The following is a 19,430-nucleotide window of genomic DNA, read 5'->3' on the forward strand; positions in this document are numbered from 1 at the left end:
TGTGTCGTGGTGTGAAGCCAGGAAAGCTCCTACGGAGGATTTTCAGCTGGGTCATTTCCTCCATTTTTTGCAGGCAGGCGTGGATGCAGGCCTGAAATTGGGTTCCATCAAAGTGCAGATTTCGGCTTTATCTATTTTCTTTCAAAAAGAATTGGCCGCCCTTCCTGAGGTTCAGACTTTTGTGAAGGGAGTGCTGCATATTCATCCTCCATTTGTGGCACCGTGGGATCTTGACGTGGTGTTACAATTTGCGGAAGGTTGAGTTGAAATTTCTCACTTGGAAAGTGGTCATGCTTTTGGCCTTGGCGTCCGCTAGACGGGTGTCAGAATTGGCGGCTCTGTCTCATAAGAGCCCATATTTGATTTTCCATGTGGTTAGAGTGGATTTGAGGACTCGGCAGCAATTTCTGCCGAAGGTGGTTTCTTCGTTTCACATAAATCAACCTATTGCGGTGCCTGTGGCTACGGATGCTGTGACGGTGCCAAATTCTCTCAACGTCGTGAGAGCTTTGAAAATTTATGTCGCCAGAACGGCTCTTGTTAGGAAAATGGAGACTCTGTCCTGTATGCTTCCAACAAGATTGGAAATCCTGCTTCCAGGCAGACTATTGCACGCTGGATTTGTAATACGATTCAGCACGCTCATTCTACGGCTGGACTGCCGTTGCCGAAGTCAGTGAAGGCCCATTCTACCAGGAAGGTGGGTTCATCTTGGGCGGCCGCCCGAGGGGTCTTGGCACTTCAACTTTGCCGAGCAGCTACATGGTCGGGTTCAAACACTTTTGCTAAGTTCTACAAGTTTGATACCCTGGCTGATGAGGACCTCATGTTTGCGCAATTGGTGCTGCAGAGTCATCCGCACTCTCCCGCCCGGGCTGGAGCTTTGGTATAGACCCCATGGTCCTTTTGGAGTCCCCAGCATCCTCTAGGACGTAAGAGAAAATAGGATTTTAATAATACCTACCGGTAAATCCTTTTCTCCTAGTCCGTAGAGGATGCTGGGCACAGTGGCGGAACTAGCGAGCGGTGGGCCCATGTGCGACAAAATGGCTTGCCCCCCCCCCATCCCATCCAAGTCCACCCCCTCACCCCTGGAGAGGATCTGGTGAGGGGGACCTGCTCAGGGAAGTGGATACCTAGCAACAGTGCCGTAACTAGACATTTTAGCACTGTGTGCAAGAAACGGCATCGGAGCCCCACCCCTGCATGCAAAACAGGAGCAGTGCTCGCCGTAGGCGCGTGCAAAATACTTAGTGGCGTGGCTTCGTGGGGAAGTGGTGTGGCCACAAAATAATACCAATTCATAAAACGGTGCACAGTAGTCTCCATTATTTAAATTACGCCGCACAGTAGCCCCACTAAACCAGGTAGAGACCCTTTTACACCTTACGGCGGACAGATTCCTCTTTTTACACATTACAGCAGACAGCGTCCCCTTTTTACACATTACGGCAGACAGCGTCCCCCCTTTTTACACATAACGGCAGACAGCGTGCCCTTTTTACACATAGCGGCAGACAGCGTACACTTTTTACAAATAACGGCAGACAGTGTGCCCTTGTTAAACATAGCGGCAGACAGCGTACCCTTGTTACACATTACGGCAGACAGCGTGCCCTTGTTACACATTACGGCAGACAGCGTGCCCTTGTTACACATTACGGCAGACAGCGTGCCCTTGTTACACATTACGGCAGACAGCATCCTCCTTTTTACACATTACGGCAGGCAGATTCCCCCTTTTTACACATTGCGGCAGGCAGATTCCCCCTTTTTACACATTGCGGCAAGCAGATTCCCCGTTTTTACACATTGCGGCAGGCAGATTCCCCGTTTTTACACATTGCGGCAGGCAGATTCCCCGTTTTTACACATTGCGGCAGGCAGATTCCCCCTTTTTACACACTACGGCAGGCAGATTCCCCCTTTTTACACATTGCGGCAGGCAGATTCCCCCTTTTTACACATTGCGGCAGATAGTCCCCCTTTTTTGTAGAAAGAAAGAAGAATTATACTTACCCTCTCCGCTGGCTCAGGCTCCTCGGTGCAGCATCAGACGATTCCCGGGCAGTAGAGAAGGAGGAGGAGGGAGGTGGAGGAGGGAGCCGCAGCAGCGCTGTGTTATTGGTGGAGGCGCTGCTGCTGCTGCCCCTCTGCTTCACTATAGGCTGTTCTCGGAAGACAGCCTATAGTGAAGCAGAGGGGCAGCAGCGCCTCAACCAGTAACAAAGCGCTGCTGCGGCTCCCTCCTCCTCCTTCCCCCCGTACCGCTGCTCCTCTCCTCTCTGGGCGGCTGTACGCTGCGGTCAGCGGTTGCCCGCAGCGCACAGCGGCATGTAATGAGTCAGTTTGACTCATTACATGCTTTGGGCCCCTGGACAGAGGCGGGCCCCAGTGCAACGCACTGGTTGCACTGGCGGTAGTTCCGCCTCTGGCTGGGCACCCATCCCAGTGCGGACTGTTACTTGCAGTTGTATTGTTAGTGGTTGTTTTCGGTTACACGAAGCTTGTATATCGGTTATGTTCAGCTTGTTGCTGTTTTTCGTTCATACTGTTATCTGGTATTCCTGCTAATCCAGTTGTACGGTGTGTTTGTCGTGTGAGCTGGTATGTATCTCACCCTTAGTGTAACAAAAATACTTTTCCTCGAAATGTCTGTCTCCCTGGGCACAGTTCCTATAACTGAGGTCTGGAGGAGGGTCATAGAGTGAGGAGCCAGTTCACACCTATTCAAAGTCTTATAGTGTGCCCATGTCTCCTGCGGATCCCGTCTATACCCCATGGTCCTTTTGGAGTCCCCAGCATCCTCTACGGACTAGGAGAAAAGGATTTACCGGTAGGTATTAAAATCCTATTTTTTTTTTAGAGTTTAATATTTTACAGGGAGGCTGCTGGCAACTGCGGGGTCTGAGCCACTATCTCCGCTGACAGGACACAGCTCCTGAAGGGATAGATCATTCCCCGCCACAGGGGATCACTCACCCCAGCAGCATGCTGCCAGCGGCGGATTGGGACGCCGGACCAGATTCCATTTGGCTGGTCCGGACGTCCCTCTGTGGCCGCCGTCACCCCCCCCCCCCCACCCCCCCCCATGCTGGCCGGCTGCCGCGAGTGGACCTTAGCTCCGATCACGGCAGCATTAGCGTAAAAGTAATTTAAAGATGGCCGCCGTAGGAGCTGCTGCACATGTGCAGCCGCAGCAGCTCCCCATAAGCCTTTGTAGGGCCGGCCCGTCAGTCGGCACTAGGGAAGCCAATCCCGGGATTGACTTTAGACTGTGTCTGGCCGTCGCCCCGCCCCTCCCTATCTGCCCTGCAGACATTAAAAAATCCTACAAACCTGCACAGCGAGGTAGCGGGTGAGGAGGATCCGGCGGGTGAGTGCTGGGAAAATGGCGGGTGAGTGCTGGGGAGCCGGGAGGAGGCGGCAGGTGAATGCAGGGGGAGCCGGGACAGGGCGGGGGGTGAAGTCCGCAGTACTTTACGGCTCTGCGGCTGCTGACAGCGCAGCGTGACCTCACAGGCACAGGTCACGCTGCGCAGGGGGAGACAGGAGGAGGGAGCCGTGCAGGTTCCTGCGGATGCAGGTTCCCAGGAACAGAAACCTGCTTCAGGTACACCAAAGTCCTCTGCATGACGGTGGACTGTACGCCTCGGAGGTGGGGCCGGTGGGAGCGAGACTCAGGCATTTCAGTCACGTCTGGGTGTCATCCGGCCTGGACTCCTGGGTGCAAGATATTGTGTCTAAGGGGTACAGGCTGGAATTTAAAAATCTCCCTCCTCACCGATTTTTCAAATCAGGCTTGCCAGCTCTGCTGGCAGACAGGACTGTCCTGCAAGAAGCCGTCCAGAAGTTGGTGGAGGCACAGGTCATTGTGCCAGTACCACCTCATATGCAAAACAAAGGTTACTATTTGAACCTTTTCGTTGTACCGAAACTGGATGGTTCGGTCAGGCCCATTCTGAACTTAAAATCATTAAACCGCTTTCTGAGGGAGTTCAAGTTCAAAATGGAGTCTCTAAGGGCAGTGATATCAGGTCTGGAGGAGGGGGAATTCCTGGTATCCCTGGATATCAAGGATGCGTACCTCCACATTCCGATTTAGCTGCTGCATCAAGCTTATCTTCGATTCTCACTGTTGGACTGTCATTTTCAGTTCCAGGCCCTGCCATTTGGCCTCTCCACAGCACCGAGGGTATTCACCAAGGTGATGGCGGAAATGATGTTTCTCCTCCGCAGACAGGGGGTGAACATAATTCCATATCTGAACGATCTGCTGATAAAAGCATCGTCCAAAGAGTAGCTGTTACGGTCCACAGTTCTCACGACCCAGCTTCTCAGGGAACATGGCTGGATCCTGAATCTTCCAAAATCACATTTGGAACCAACCAGGAGGTTGTCCTTTCTGGGAATAATCCTCGACACGGAAGTGCAGAGGGTGTTTCTTCCAGAGGAAAAAGCGTTGGTAATACAAACAGTGGTCCGGGGTGTCCTGAAGCCAACACGGGTGCCTGTTCATCAGTGCATTCGCCTTCTGGGAAAGATGGTGGCCTCTTACGAGGCCCTGCAGTACGGGAGGTTTCACGCTCGGTCCTTCCAACTGGATCTCCAGGACATGTGGTTGGGATCCCATCTACACATGCACCAGAGAATACGTCTGTCACCAAAGGCCAGGATTTCACTCCTCTGGTGGCTGCCACTGCCGCACCTTCTGGAGGGCAGCAGGTTTGGGATTCAGGACTGGATCCTTCTAACCGCGGATGCAAATCTCTGGGTCTGGGGCGCAGTCACTCAAGAGGAAACCTTCCAAGGAAGGTGGTCAAGTCTGGAAGCCGGCCTGCCGATAAAAATTCTGGAACTAAGAGCCATCTACAACGGTCTTCTTTAAGCGGCCCATCTTGTAAGAAATCAGGCCGTTCAAGTACAGTCGGACAATGTGACAACAGTGGCTTACATTAACCGACAGGGCGGAACAAAGAGCAGAGCTGCAATGTCAGAGGAATCAAGAATCATCCTCTGGGCAGAAAAACACGCGTTGGAGCTGTCAGCAATCTTCATTCCGGAAGTAGACAACTGGGAAGCAGACTTCCTCAGCAGACACGATCTCCATCTAGGGGAGTGGGGTCTTCATCCGGAGGTGTTCAAGGAGGTAACAGAACTTTGGAGCATACCCCAGATCGACATGATGGCCTATTGTCTCAACAAGAAGCTTCGCCGGTATTGTTCCAGGTCGAGGGACCCGCAAGCAGTGGCGGTGGATGCCCTAGTGACTTCGTGAGTGTTCCAGTCGGTGTACGTGTTTCCTCCATTTCCACTCATCCCAAGAGTTCTAAAGCTCATAAGGAGAACAAGGATTCAAGCGATCCTCATTGCTCCAGACTGGCTAAGAAGGGCTTGTTACGTGGATCTTCTGGATCTACTGCAAGAACAGCCGAGGCCTCTTCCTCTTCGGGAGGACCTGCTGCAGGGGCCGTTCGCCTATCAAGAATTACGGCGGCTGCGTTTGACGGCATGGAGGTTGAACGCCTGATACTAGCTCAAAACAGCATTCCGAACAAGGTTATTCCTACCCTGATACAGGCTAGAAAAGGAGTAACTTCTAAACATAACATCAAATTTGAAAAAATATGTGTCTTGGTGTGAGTCCAAGAAATTTCCTGCGGTGGAGTTTCAACTGGGACGGTTTCTTCTCTTCCTACAAGCCGGTGTGGATATGGGCCTGAGGTTGGGATCTGTGAAGGTCGAGATTTCGGCCCTATCCATTTTCTTCCTGAAACAATTGGCTGCCCTCCCTGAGGTTCAGACCTTTTTGAAGGGAGTTCTGCACATCCAACCTCCCTTTGTACCGCTTACGGCGCCTTGGGACCTTAGCCTCTACAGGTGGTTGAGGTCAAATTTCTTACATGGAAGGCTGTCACGTTGTTGGCCTTAGCTTCTGCTAGACGTGTGTCGGATTTGGGGGCTTTGTCCTGTAAAAGCCCATACTTGATCTTCCAGGAAGATAGAGCTGAGCTCCGGACACGTCAGCATTTTCTTCCAAAGGTTGTGTCAGCATTTCATATCAACCAACCTATTGTGGTGCCAGTGGCTACTGACTCCTCAATTTCATCAAAGTCCTTGGATGTTGTAAGGGCTCTGAAAATCTATGTGAAGAGGACTGCTCGTCACAGAAAATTGGACTCTCTGTTTGTCCTGTGTGATCCCAAGAAAATTGGGTGTCCTGCTTCTAAGCAGACGATCTCTTGCTGGATCAGGTTCACTATCCAGCATGTGTATTCTACAGCAGGATTGCCGTGTCCTACGACTGTGAAGGCCCACTCTACTCGTAAGGTGGGGTCTTCCTGGGCGGCTGCCCGGGGTGTCTCGGCTTTACAACTTTGCCGAGCTGCAACTTGGTCTGGGTCGAACACGTTTGCAAAGTTCTACAAGTTCAATACTTTGGCCTCTGATGATCTGAAGTTCAGTCAATCAGTTCTGCAGGAGCCTCCGCGCTCTCCCTCCCGTTCTGGGAGCTTTGGTACATCCCCATGGTACTAATGTGGACCCCAGCATCCTCTAGGACTTTAGAGAAAATAGGATTTTGGTTACCTACCGTAGATCCTTTTCTCGTAGTCCGTAGACGATGCTGGGCGCGCGCCCAGCGCTTCGTTTTCCTGCATTTGTTACTTAAGTACTGCGTTGTTACTTGGTTAAGTATTGTTGTTCAGCCGTTGCTGAATTGTTTCAAGCTGGTTAGCTTGGCTTTCTGTTGTTATGTGTGAGCTGGTGTGAATCTCACCACTATCTGTGTATTTCCTTCTCTCGAAGTATGTCCGTCTCCTCGGGCACAGTTTCTCGACTGAGTCTGGTAGGAGGGGCATAGAGGGAGGAGCCAGCCCACACTATCAAACTCTTAAAGTGCCCATGGCTCCTAGTGGACCCGTCTGTGCCCCATGGTACTAATGTGGACCCCAGCATCCTCTACGGACTACGAGAAAAGGATTTACCGGTAGGTAATTAAAATCCTATTTTTTTGTTTTTAGTAGAACTATGCTTTACTGCACCTTATTGATAATTACAGGTACCAGTGCCACTTATAATGGCGAGGTACTTGCTAGAACAAATTACACTATTAAGTAAAGTACAAAGAATGACAAAAGTATTTTATCTAGGGAACAAACTTTTTGCAGTATATTACTCAAATATAACAGTGTTATATTTTATATATAGTTAAAATTCTAACATTTTATAAAAACCATATGTGATGAATATTGATTGAAAAGAAGGTGTTCTTTAACTGCTAAAATAAAGAGTAGTCTGTTTATTATACCACATGAATCATGATTATTACTGTATTTCTTAAAGTGCATACAAACTTAGCGATATAGTAAACTATTTCGCTCAATTTTCCCTTCCTCGGTCTCGGCCGTGCATGCAGCTCAATTTGGACTCATTATCCAAAGCTGCATGCTCCAGCCGGCTCCGGCATGATGTCACTGTGCGATATCTCTAGCAATATTGCATAGTGTGTATGCCCGCCGTCGGACGGGCCGGGAGGGGAAACACTAGGCGATGTAGCTTACCAATCACATCACCTAGTGTGTACCCACCTTTACAGGGGTTGTACCATTACTAAATAGCTACAAGCCAGACAGGGTATTGTAATCTTCAAGATACCTGTTCCAAAGTCAGATACAATGTTGCCCTTTTATCAAGTTATATTATTCAATTCAAGAAGGAAGTTTAAAAGACTTACATTAATCAAGTTTCTCAAGTTTTTTTGCGGCTTACCATTCTTTATTAAAAGTGATAACAAAGAGACATTGGATAATTACCACTCACATCGAATTGATATATTCTGAGGTGTACTTAGACCTCATGGGGTCCTAAGCGAGACACCAATTTGGGGCCCCTTTTCCTCAAACATGTCCCCCCAGCCACCCAGTCAGTCAATGTATGCCAAATCCCTCAGTCAATGTTTGCCAAATACCCCCCTTCAGTCAGTCAATGTATGCCAAATCCCCCCGTCAGTCATTGTTTGCTACAGTACAGTTTGCCCCTTCCCGAGGTGAGGTGGTACTACTGCAGTGTGTACTAAAATAAAAAATAAAAAAGCTTTGAAGGAATGCAGGGTAGGCAGGCACATATGACTCTGTGCAGGGCTGACAGGCTCCAGGGCCCACTCACCCTGACCCGGTGACAGCATGCACTTACAGCCACCCCCACCTGGCGCTTAGCAGCTACTCAGCGGCAAATGCCAGGTTTTTACCTGACTGATCCCGGTCCCTGCAGCTTGCGGCTGGAACAGCAAACAGGCTGCCATTTGCCCTAGAGGTACAAGGTATGTGCCTGGGGATCCTGCAGAGTTGCTGGTGGATGAAGTGACATCATGGGCCCACGGGCAGAGGTTGCAGGTCACCACTCCTCCCTCTCTGCCGCAGCTGCAAAACACACTGTTATTGGTGCTGGTGATCAAACTCAAAATAAACTAGAACTCCCGGCAGCAAGGGCTTCTGGGAGCTGTAGTTTATTTTGATTTTATTCACGGTAGTGCAGTGCGGGGACACCAGCACCAGTAATAGCTCCTGCCCAGATTCAGCCCTGTTAGCTTCCCTGGAACCCGCCGGGCACAGAGCGACCGGTTTGGTCGCATAGTGGTAAATCTGCAACTGTATATATTGCAATTGTACTATCCACATTGATAATTAAAACTATCACAAAAGTTGTATGCAAATAGGTCCGTATTGGCTCTCTCAATAAAGCAGCTGTTCATGGGGAGGGTGTCAACCTACCGCAATAAAAGAAGCAATAATAGATAAATAAGAACAGCGCTGATGGCAATGGTATAAATATGATTACCTATAAATAACTTGATATGGTATAAAATCACTACAATAACACTTTATATTGCTTGATTGAGCAAAAAAATTTGTAGAATTTTTTCTGCTGCGGGGTACACTGGGCTCCACAGGGAATAACATTGGGTTGTAGGGTAGGATCTTGATCCGAGGCACCAACAGGCTAAAGGCTTTGACTGTTCCCAGAATGCATAGCGACGCCTCCTCTATAACCCCGCCTCCGTGCACAGGAGCTCAGTTTTGTAGTTGGTGCCATGCAGTGCAGGCATACAACAGGTAGAGCTGCTCCAGCAGCCCTCAGAAGAGCATTTTTAAGTGAAATCTGAGGACTTCAAGGGCTGCAGCAGAGACACTGTGTGTGTGTGTTAGATGTCAGTCAGACATCTCCTGCTGCAGTTCCATCACCTCCCCCAGCGGCGCTGTATACTCCCGCGCCCTGGTTGCCGGGTACTTAAAGCGGAGGCCGCACTTTGGGAGGAGGTAAGAGGGTCCCCCAGGTGGGACCCGCTGGAAACCGTGATCCGACGTGGGCGGTGGGAGGCGGGCTGCGCGCACTGGCGTGGACACTGTGGTAGTACAGGGACCCCACTAGACCACCAGGGCAAGGGCACAGGTTGGTTTTATTAAAAACCGTTTATTACATAGCCCACAGTACCCCGTGGTGAAGCCCGGCAAGGGGAAAAGGCTTTGACCTGTAGCTCCTCCCCCAGCCCCAGGGCGCCATTTGGAGTAAATGTTCCCGCCGTGGAGCTGCATCTCTCTCTCCCTCACTCCCTGTCAGCGTTTGGGCGCCATTACCTCAAGCTGACCTGATCCTGGGACTGTTTGGGCAAATCCTCCTCTGTAAAGCCGCCTGCATGTCAGCGCTGTGCATTTTACAGGACACTTAAGTATTCTACATGTCTGCTGACAGTGTTAGTTAATAAATAGTGCATTTAGTCAGGGTTATTTAGTACAAGTACCCTGTGATATACATCCAGTTTTTACTGTGCATTGTTATAGCTATTGATTATATAGCTGTACTTAGTATTACTTTGTATTGCTAGTCCAATTCAGTTTTATTTCATGTCATATTTCTGCATTGTACATGTGACTCAGTGTGTGTCATTGTCGGACTGGGACATGAAGGGCCCACCGGGGGGGGATGCAGTGGTAGGGGCCCATGCTTAGAGGCTTGGCTAAGCATTAGCGAGTGCATGGTCTAGGTGCCTTGATAAATATATATAGTAAACACTGTTAGTGAATGCATGACAATGTACCAGATTAATAACAGCATACCTCCCAACTGTCCCGATTTTCGCGGGACAGTCCCGTTTTTTGAGGACTGTCCCGCTGTCCCACCCGTGGGCCGCAGTGTCCCGCGGTGGGGGGGGGGCAGTTGGGAGTCTCTGTGTCTCGCTGCCCTGTCATGCGCACAGCGTCTATTCACTGGATTCAGAGGGAGAGGGGGCATGCCAGCGGCTCAGAGCGCTGGGGATGCCCCCTCAGTGACGAAAACGGGGGCGTGGCTCGTGGTCGCGGGTCCTCTGTGATGCCACGCCCCTTTTCTTAGGCCACACCCCTTTTCTGGAGCACGCGCGGCGAAGGCGCGCGTGTGTCCCGCTTTAGGTAACTGTAAAGTTGGGAGGTATGATAACAGCAATGCACTGTAGAAAATACATCGTAGTTCTGTGCAGTCTAGTATAACATATTTATAATGTATAATTTCATTGCACAGTATGGAACCTGATCCCTAGAGGAGGGGGTGGGCCCCCAGGCAGTGGGGCCTACCGGGGGTTTCCCCTGTACCACTGTGGGACAGTCCGCCCCTGGTGTGTGTGCAGGCTCGGCGCTACCCGCTCAGCGAAGGGATGCAGTGCAGGGAGGCGCTGGGATGGAGAGGCGCTCCCCCTGCTCTGCATCCCTTGCCTGCCGCAAGCGCTGGCAGCATGAAAAGCCTCCTCCCCTCACCTGTGTGACAGCGGCTGTATGGATCAGAGGAGGGGCGGAGCTACACTGGACGGAAAGGGGTCGAGCTAAATGGACTGGAGGGGGCGGAGCTCCACACACACCAGGCTGCTGTAGAGAGAGGGACAGCAATTACAGTGGCGGCCAGCCAGACTTAGGTAAGTGGAGGGTGAGAGAGTAATGTATGTATGTATGTATGTGTGTGTGTATGGTGGGGGTGTGTGTATATGTGTGAATTGTGTGTGTAAGGTATGTCTGCGTGCTCACGCATTATGGATGCTACTACTGGGGTCCCATTACATGTAAGGACGCTACCACTACTGGGGGGGGGGAAGGGGGCATTACGTATAACGACGCTACTTCTGAGGGGGCCATTACATGTAATGACGGTACTACTATTTTTTTTGGGGGGGGGCATTACATATAACGACGCTACTACTGAGGGGGCCATTACATGTAACGACGGTACTACTATTTGGGGGGGGGGGATTACATATAGCGACGCTACTACTGAGGGGGGGCATTACATGTAAGCACGCTACTACTACAGGGGGCATTACGTATAGCAATGCTACTACTGGGGGGGGCATCACATGTAAGGATGGTACTACTACTTGGGGGAATTGCGTATAATGACGCTACTACTGGGGGGCCATTACATGTAAGTACACTACTACTACAGGGGGGTCATTACGTATAACGATGCTACTACTGGGGGGGCCATTACATGTAAGAACGCTACTACTTGGGGGGGCATTACGTTTAATGACGCTACTACTGGGGGGGGGGGCATTTCATGTAAGTACGCTACTACTGGGGGCCATTACATGTAAGTACGCTACTACTACTGGGGGGGCATTACGTATAAGGACGCTACTACTGGGGGCATTACGTTTAATGACGCTACTACTGGGGGGGCATTTCATGTAAGTACGCTACTACTGGGGGGGCATTACATGTAAGTACGCTACTACTTGGGGGGGCATTACGTTTAATGACGCTACTACTGGGGGGGGGCATTTCATGTAAGTACGCTACTGGGGGGCATTACATGTAAGTACGCTACTACTACTGGGGGGGCATTACGTATAAGGACGCTACTACTGGGGGGCATTACGTATAAGGACGCTACTATTACTGGGGGGGCATTACGTATAACGATGCTACTACTACTGGGGGGCATTACGTATAAGGACGCTACTACTACTGGGGGGGCTTTATGTATAAGTATGCTACTACTACTGGGGTGCACTACATATAAGGACGCTACTACTGTGGGTGCATTACGTATAAGGATGCTACTACTGGGGGTACACTACGTATAAGGATGCTACTACTGGGGGAGAGCATTACGTATAAGGACGCTTCTACTGGGGGTGCACTACGTACAAGGACGCTACTACTACTGTGGGTGCATTATATATAAGGATGCTACTACTACTGGGGGTGCTTTATGTATAAGGATGCTACTACTACTGGGGAGGCACTACGTATGAGGACGCTGCTGCTGCTGCTACTACTACTGGGAAGGGGGGGGCGGCATTACGTATAAGGACGCTTCTACTACTGGGGGGCATTATATATAAGGATGCTACTACTACTGGGGTGCATTACATATAATGCTACTACTACGGGTGGGGCATTACGTATAAGATGAATAAGATTGTGCTACTGTGTGGGGTAAATTTAAATGGGGTTACTATTGTGTGGCCATGCCACTTACTTGTGAGACCACACCCCTTTTCCTGGCATGCGCCAAAGGCTGACCCTTTGTCGAATATGGGAGGGCGCAAATATATAGTTTGCACGGAGGCGCTGAACACCCTAGCACCGGCCCTGTGTGTGTGCATATAGCTGCTGCGTGACTTCCATTTCGTGTATCTCACTCAGATTGCTATCCCTATATTCTGTAACCTGGGGGGACTAAGTGCGTCAGGGTTATTGTTTAATATAGGTGTTTCACAGTATATACTTACTGTGTATTTTTCTCTGTGATTTTCAGTCACCATATACCTCTTGAATTCTCTGTTTGTGCTCATACACTGCACAAGGGGGTTCTTGTTAAGGTATTAGGCTGCTGATATTGTACTGGGTTGCCCGTGCATTGAGCTTTCAAACATGTCAGCTACAAGGGGCGATGGAGCTGAGGCTGATCCCACATTGCGTAGTGGTGACACTGCAGACATATTAGAGGAAAACATAGCAGCAGAGGGTTCAGGTTCTGTAGCAACGGGTTCATAACGACCCACCTTGTGCTACTTTCTCCACGTTATTAAGTACGCTGGTCACTAGACTTGCGCCCCCTATGGGACCTCCTGTGCCGGTACAACCGCTTATGGTCCCTGCGGTTAATCCGCCTTGGACAGATCACCTGTCCGCTCAGTTACAGCAATTGAACCACTCACTGACTAAACAGACGTTTAACCCTCGCCCGCCTAAGAACAAGGGGTCCTCTAAGCGGGCCATTACTTCCTCACAATTCACCCATGTCCCAGACACCTCGTCTGATGAAGAAAGCGTATATACTGACCCCACAGACACTGATCCAGATAATTCTGATGGGGAATCAGTCTCTCAGGTGGATGTTCCTGACTTATTGGAGGCTATCAGGCTAATTCTTCAAATTACTGATGACCCAGAGCCTGATGCTACCACCAAGAAACCGGACAGATTTAAACGTCAGAAGGTTATTAAACAAGTTTTACCTCATTCAGACCATTTAGTTAAAATACGTCAGGAATCCTGGGAAAATCCAGGAAAGAAATTCACACCTCACAAGAAGATGCTGGCTCGCTATCCCCTCACTGCGGAGCTAAGTAAAAATTAGGAAACTAATTTCCCCGCCAGTGGATTCGCAAGTGGCACGGCTGGTGGTGTCCTCGGCTCTGCCTGTAACTACCATCACTTCTCTGAAAGAACTGACAGAAAAGCATGTGGAGGGTTGCTTAAAAGCGATTTACACCCTAGCAGGTGCTGCGCATCGGCCCACTATTGCAGCAACATGGGCTGCAGAGGCTATTGAAGTGTGGGCTCAGGAGGTGGAAGCAGAGCTGCCATCCAACTTTTCTGATAATGCTAGACAATGTGTCTCGTATATTGTCACGGCATCTCATTACATTAAGGAGGCGGCTTCTGATGCCAGTATTCTGGCGGCCAAGGCTTCTACTATGTCCATTTTGGCTTGACGGAGTCTCTGGTTACGGTCCTGGTCTGTGGATCTGGACTCTAAGAAAACCCTAGAGGTGCTCCCTTTTAAGGGAGACATTCTTTTTGGAGAGGACCTCAACAAGATAGTGGCTGACTTAGCTTCTGCTAAACAGCGTGTCTACCTACTACTGCTCCTTTCGTCCTTCAGGTAAAGCAAAAGGTCAGGCATACCCGAAACAGGCTCGCACTTCCAAAACCGCTAAGCTCAAACCTACACGGGCCTGGGCTGCCCATCAGCCTGCTTCCAAAACGGACAAGCCTGCTGCATGACGGGGCGGGCCTCCCTCTGGGGATCCCAGCGTGGGGGGCCGACTTCTAGGGTTTACCCAGGAATGGTTGAAGACCACTTCCGATGCCTGGGTACGGGAAGTCTTCACTCGAGGTTACGCATATCCTTCAAGAATCGTCCCCCTCATCGATTTTGCCTGACAGACGTCCCTTCAGATCAGGTGGAGGCAAAAACTCTTCATTCGGCGGTACAGTCCCTCCTGGACACAGGTGTGGTAGTACAGGTGCCTCTGGCTCAGAGAGGCAAGGGGTACTATTCACCGCTGTTCCTAGTCCCGAAACCAAATGGGTCCTCTCGGCACATTCTCAACCTCAAGTCCTTGAACAAATTTGCCTCAGAGAGGGGGAGGGGAGCTGTGCATCTGCCCTAGCAGCTAAATCAGCAACAGCTTGTTGTAGCGGAGTTTTGTGGACACTAGCAGTGAGCTGGAATGACATATCTGACACCATAGTCTTAAGAGACCCTAACCAGTGGAGCTCTGGACCCTCTCCCCCAGCCTCTTCACTGATTTGTGAAGATTACTGCATTGTTCACATGAAACAGAATAAGTAGATAATGGAATCTAGTGTGACATACACTGCACAGCTTGTGTTTACCCATGTTTCACAGTAAGCACAATAATAGACACTTACACACAGACAGTTATAATGCAAGCCTGCCCTACTGTATGTGAGGAGAGACACAGAGAGAAGGACACCAGCACACCCTGAGCTGCACTGCCCCAGTGAGGCTGTCAGCTCCCTAAAATACAGTAAACACCAACAATTTTAGGGGGTAATTCCAAGTTGGTCGCAGCAGGAATTTGGTTAGCAGTTGGGCAAAACCATGTGCACTGCAGGGGAGGCTCTGTGGGGCTGGTCTCTTCCAAGTGCTGCTGGGATTTCTAAGTGTGAGTTGGAAACAGTAAAAAGGTGAACTCTGATTAATCTCTGTCTATCCATATAGTAATTTTGTGAGAGAAAGTAATCTGATTCTGATTGATTGATTGATTGATTGATTGTTTGTATCTATACTGTTTCTTTTTGTTTTAATATATCTGTACTGGGGTTTTTTTTTTCTTTTGGAGGGAAAAAAACAAAAACAAATAAAGTGTGAGGTGATAGCCAGAGGGGTTAACTCAGGTGTGAGTAATCAGGAGTAATCAGGAGGGAGAGGGGCTGATTGAAGCAGCTGGGTGAGCCTATATAAGCAGTGACTAGACTCTTGGAGCCTGCTCTGTGGGGCTGGTCTCTTCCAAGTGCTGCTGGGATTTCTAAGTGTGAGTTGGAAACAGTAAAAAGGTGAACTCTGATTAATCTCTGTCTATCCATATAGTAATTTTGTGAGAGAAAGTAATCTGATTCTGATTGATTGATTGATTGATTGTTTGTATCTATACTGTTTCTTTTTGTTTTAATATATCTGTACTGGGTTTTTTTTTTTTTTCTTTTGGAGGGAAAAAAAACAAAGAAAAAAACAAATAAAGTGTGAGGTGATAGCCAGAGGGGTTAACTCAGGTGTGAGTAATCAGGAGGGAGAGGGGCTGATTGAAGCAGCTGGGTGAGCCTATATAAGCAGTGACTAGACTCTTGGAGCCTGCTCTGTGGGGCTGGTCTCTTCCAAGTGCTGCTGGGATTTCTAAGTGTGAGTTGGAAACAGTAAAAAGGTGAACTCTGATTAATCTCTGTCTATCCATATAGTAATTTTGTGAGAGAAAGTAATCTGATTCTGATTGGTTGATTGATTGATTGATTGTTTGTATCTATACTGTTTCTTTTTGTTTTAATATATCTGTACTGGGTTGTTGTTTTTTTTTTCTTTTGGAGGGAAAAAAACAAAAAAAAAAACAAATAAAGTGTGAGGTGATAGCCAGAGGGGTTAACTCAGGTGTGAGTAATCAGGAGTAATCAGGAGGGAGAGGGGCTGATTGAAGCAGCTGGGTGAGCCTATATAAGCAGTGACTAGACTCTTGGAGCCTGCTCTGTGGGGCTGGTCTCTTCCAAGTGCTGCTGGGATTTCTAAGTGTGAGTTGGAAACAGTAAAAAGGTGAACTCTGATTAATCTCTGTCTATCCATATAGTAATTTTGTGAGAGAAAGTAATCTGATTCTGATTGATTGATTGAATGATTGTTTGTATCTATACTGTTTCTTTTTGTTTTAATATATCTGTACTGGGTTTTTTTTTCTTTTCTTTTGGAGGGAAAAAAAACAAACAAAAAAAAAACAAATAAAGTGTGAGGTGATAGCCAGAGGGGTTAACTCAGGTGTGAGTAATCAGGAGTAATCAGGAGGGAGAGGGGCTGATTGAAGCAGCTGGGTGAGCCTATATAAGCAGTGACTAGACTCTTGGAGCCTGCTCTGTGGGGCTGGTCTCTTCCAAGTGCTGCTGGGATTTCTAAGTGTGAGTTGGAAACAGTAAAAAGGTGAACTCTGATTAATCTCTGTCTATCCATATAGTAATTTTGTGAGAGAAAGTAATCTGATTCTGATTGGTTGATTGATTGATTGATTGTTTGTATCTATACTGTTTCTTTTTGTTTTAATATATCTGTACTGGGTTGTTGTTGTTTTTTCTTTTGGAGGGAAAAAAACAAAAAAAAAACAAATAAAGTGTGAGGTGATAGCCAGAGGGGTTAACTCAGGTGTGAGTAATCAGGAGTAATCAGGAGGGAGAGGGGCTGATTGAAGCAGCTGGGTGAGCCTATATAAGCAGTGACTAGACTCTTGGAGCCTGCTCTGTGGGGCTGGTCTCTTCCAAGTGCTGCTGGGATTTCTAAGTGTGAGTTGGAAACAGTAAAAAGGTGAACTCTGATTAATCTCTGTCTATCCATATAGTAATTTTGTGAGAGAAAGTAATCTGATTCTGATTGATTGATTGATTGTTTGTATCTATACTGTTTCTTTTTGTTTTAATATATCTGTACTGGGTTTTTTTTTTTTTCTTTTGGAGGGAAAAAAAAACAAAAAAAAAACAAAACAAATAAAGTGTGAGGTGATAGCCAGAGGGGTTAACTCAGGTGTGAGTAATCAGGAGTAATCAGGAGGGAGAGGGGCTGATTGAAGCAGCTGGGTGAGCCTATATAAGCAGTGACTAGACTCTTGGAGCCTGCTCTGTGGGGCTGGTCTCTTCCAAGTGCTGCTGGGATTTCTAAGTGTGAGTTGGAAACAGTAAAAAGGTGAACTCTGATTAATCTCTGTCTATCCATATAGTAATTTTGTGAGAGAAAGTAATCTGATTCTGATTGATTGATTGAATGATTGTTTGTATCTATACTGTTTCTTTTTGTTTTAATATATCTGTACTGGGTTTTTTTTTTTTTTCTTTTGGAGGGAAAAAAAACAAAGAAAAAAACAAATAAAGTGTGAGGTGATAGCCAGAGGGGTTAACTCAGGTGTGAGTAATCAGGAGGGAGAGGGGCTGATTGAAGCAGCTGGGTGAGCCTATATAAGCAGTGACTAGACTCTTGGAGCCTGCTCTGTGGGGCTGGTCTCTTCCAAGTGCTGCTGGGATTTCTAAGTGTGAGTTGGAAACAGTAAAAAGGTGAGTTAGAATACAGAAAAAGGTGAGTTTTATAATACACAATCAGGAACACACATTTACAGTACCATTAAACTTCTGGTGAGGCTGCAAGGGGCTGACCTTGTGAGTGAGTGAGAGGGTCTCTTATTTGGAGTAGCAGGGGGGCTGTGATTGTGCGGGTGTGAGGGGCATTTTTTTTTTTTTTTTCTTAGCAGGAGCTGGAAGCCGAGTGAAAAGGAGGAGCAGTGAGCTGGAACAACTGCAACTGCTAAGTGGAGTATAGGTGCCGCAGGAGAGAGTACTACGGCTGCATAAAAGTGAAGGACCAAGAACCGCACAAAGATAGATAAGTATAAGCCAGCTTAATTATTGTATAAGTGATATTGCTTGTCTTCTATTTTTTATTTTTGCTGCTTTTTCTTTGAGTGTAACAGGGAGTTAGACCTTGCAAACAATATGGGGGGGGCTGTGATTGAGGACCTCACTCAGTGCATGTCATGCAAGATGTATGCACACCTGGAGCTACCGGCCCAGTGTGAATACATCTGCACGAGGTGTGTGCGAACGGTTGCCCTGGAAGCCCAGGTAACTGATCTAGAGCAAACCGTTACGCGACTGAGGGAGATTCACAATCTCGAGCGTAGTTTAGACAGAACGGTGGAGGAGTTGCGGGAGGGGTCACTGGTAGAAGAGGATGATGATCAGGTAGCCAGTTGGGTCACAGTTAGAAGGAAGAAAAAGAGGGGGAGGCACGACATCTCCGAACTATCAAACCCGAACAAATTTGCCCGATTGGACAAGGAATCGGAGGATTATAGTGAAGATATGACGGTGCCGGAGGAGACTGCTCCCTCTAGCATCCAGAGGTGCGGTCCCTCTGGCGCGGTTGGGATAAAAGATAGAGAGGTACCTAGTCAAATGGTGGTGGTAGGGGATTCTATCATCAGGAAGGCAGATAGGGCAATCTGCTACCGGGACCGTGATCGCCGTACAGTCTGTTGTCTCCCGGGTGCTCGGGTACGGCACATCGCGGACCGGGTAGATAGATTGTTGGGAGGGGCTGGCAAAGACCCGGCGGTCTTGGTGCACGTTGGCACCAATGACAAAGTTAGCGGAAGGTGGGATGTCCTTAAGAAAGACTATAGGGACTTAGGAAAGAAACTGAAGGCAAGGACATCTAAGGTAATATTCTCAGAATTATTACCCGTGCCACATGCTAGTCCAGGGAGGCAGAGGGAGATTAGGGAGGTAAATGTGTGGCTTAGGGATTGGTGCAGGAAAGAGGGGTTTGTGTTCCTGGAACACTGGGCGGACTTCTCAGTCAGGCGCCATCTCTTTTGTCGTGATGGATTGCACCTGACTGAGGAGGGGGCAGCGGTGCTGGGGGGAAGGATGGTTAGAAGGTTGGAGGAGATTTTAAACTAGGAGCCTGGGGGGAGGGTTTAGCTAGAAACTACGGGTCATGCAGTGAGAATAGTGGGGATGGTGGTAGTAAACGAAATGGGGGAGAAGTTGGGGGGAGTGTAAGAGCAGGCAGTAAGGTTACTAACATGGGTACTAAAAGGGATTTTACCAAAGCACTAACCAATGACGATTACAGGTCATCCTTGCCACATAAGGTGAAAGATGTCCCTAACGCAAGGGAAAATA

General features: G+C 48.5%; 1 protein-coding gene across 1 annotated transcript in view; it reads right to left on the bottom strand.

The window, feature by feature from the left end:
• FASTKD1 (FAST kinase domains 1) overlaps positions 1-8,430 on the bottom strand; it is a 116,213-nt gene extending 107,783 nt beyond the window's left edge. The window contains exon 1 of the mRNA XM_063933711.1: positions 8,249-8,430. The gene's annotated coding sequence lies outside the window, so the exon portion shown is untranslated. The remainder of the gene's footprint in view (positions 1-8,248) is intronic.
• Between the last annotated feature and the right edge of the window lie 11,000 nt (positions 8,431-19,430).

The sequence above is a fragment of the Pseudophryne corroboree genome, chromosome 7 (genome assembly GCF_028390025.1).
Source record: "Pseudophryne corroboree isolate aPseCor3 chromosome 7, aPseCor3.hap2, whole genome shotgun sequence".
Classification (NCBI taxonomy): Eukaryota; Metazoa; Chordata; class Amphibia; order Anura; family Myobatrachidae; genus Pseudophryne; species Pseudophryne corroboree.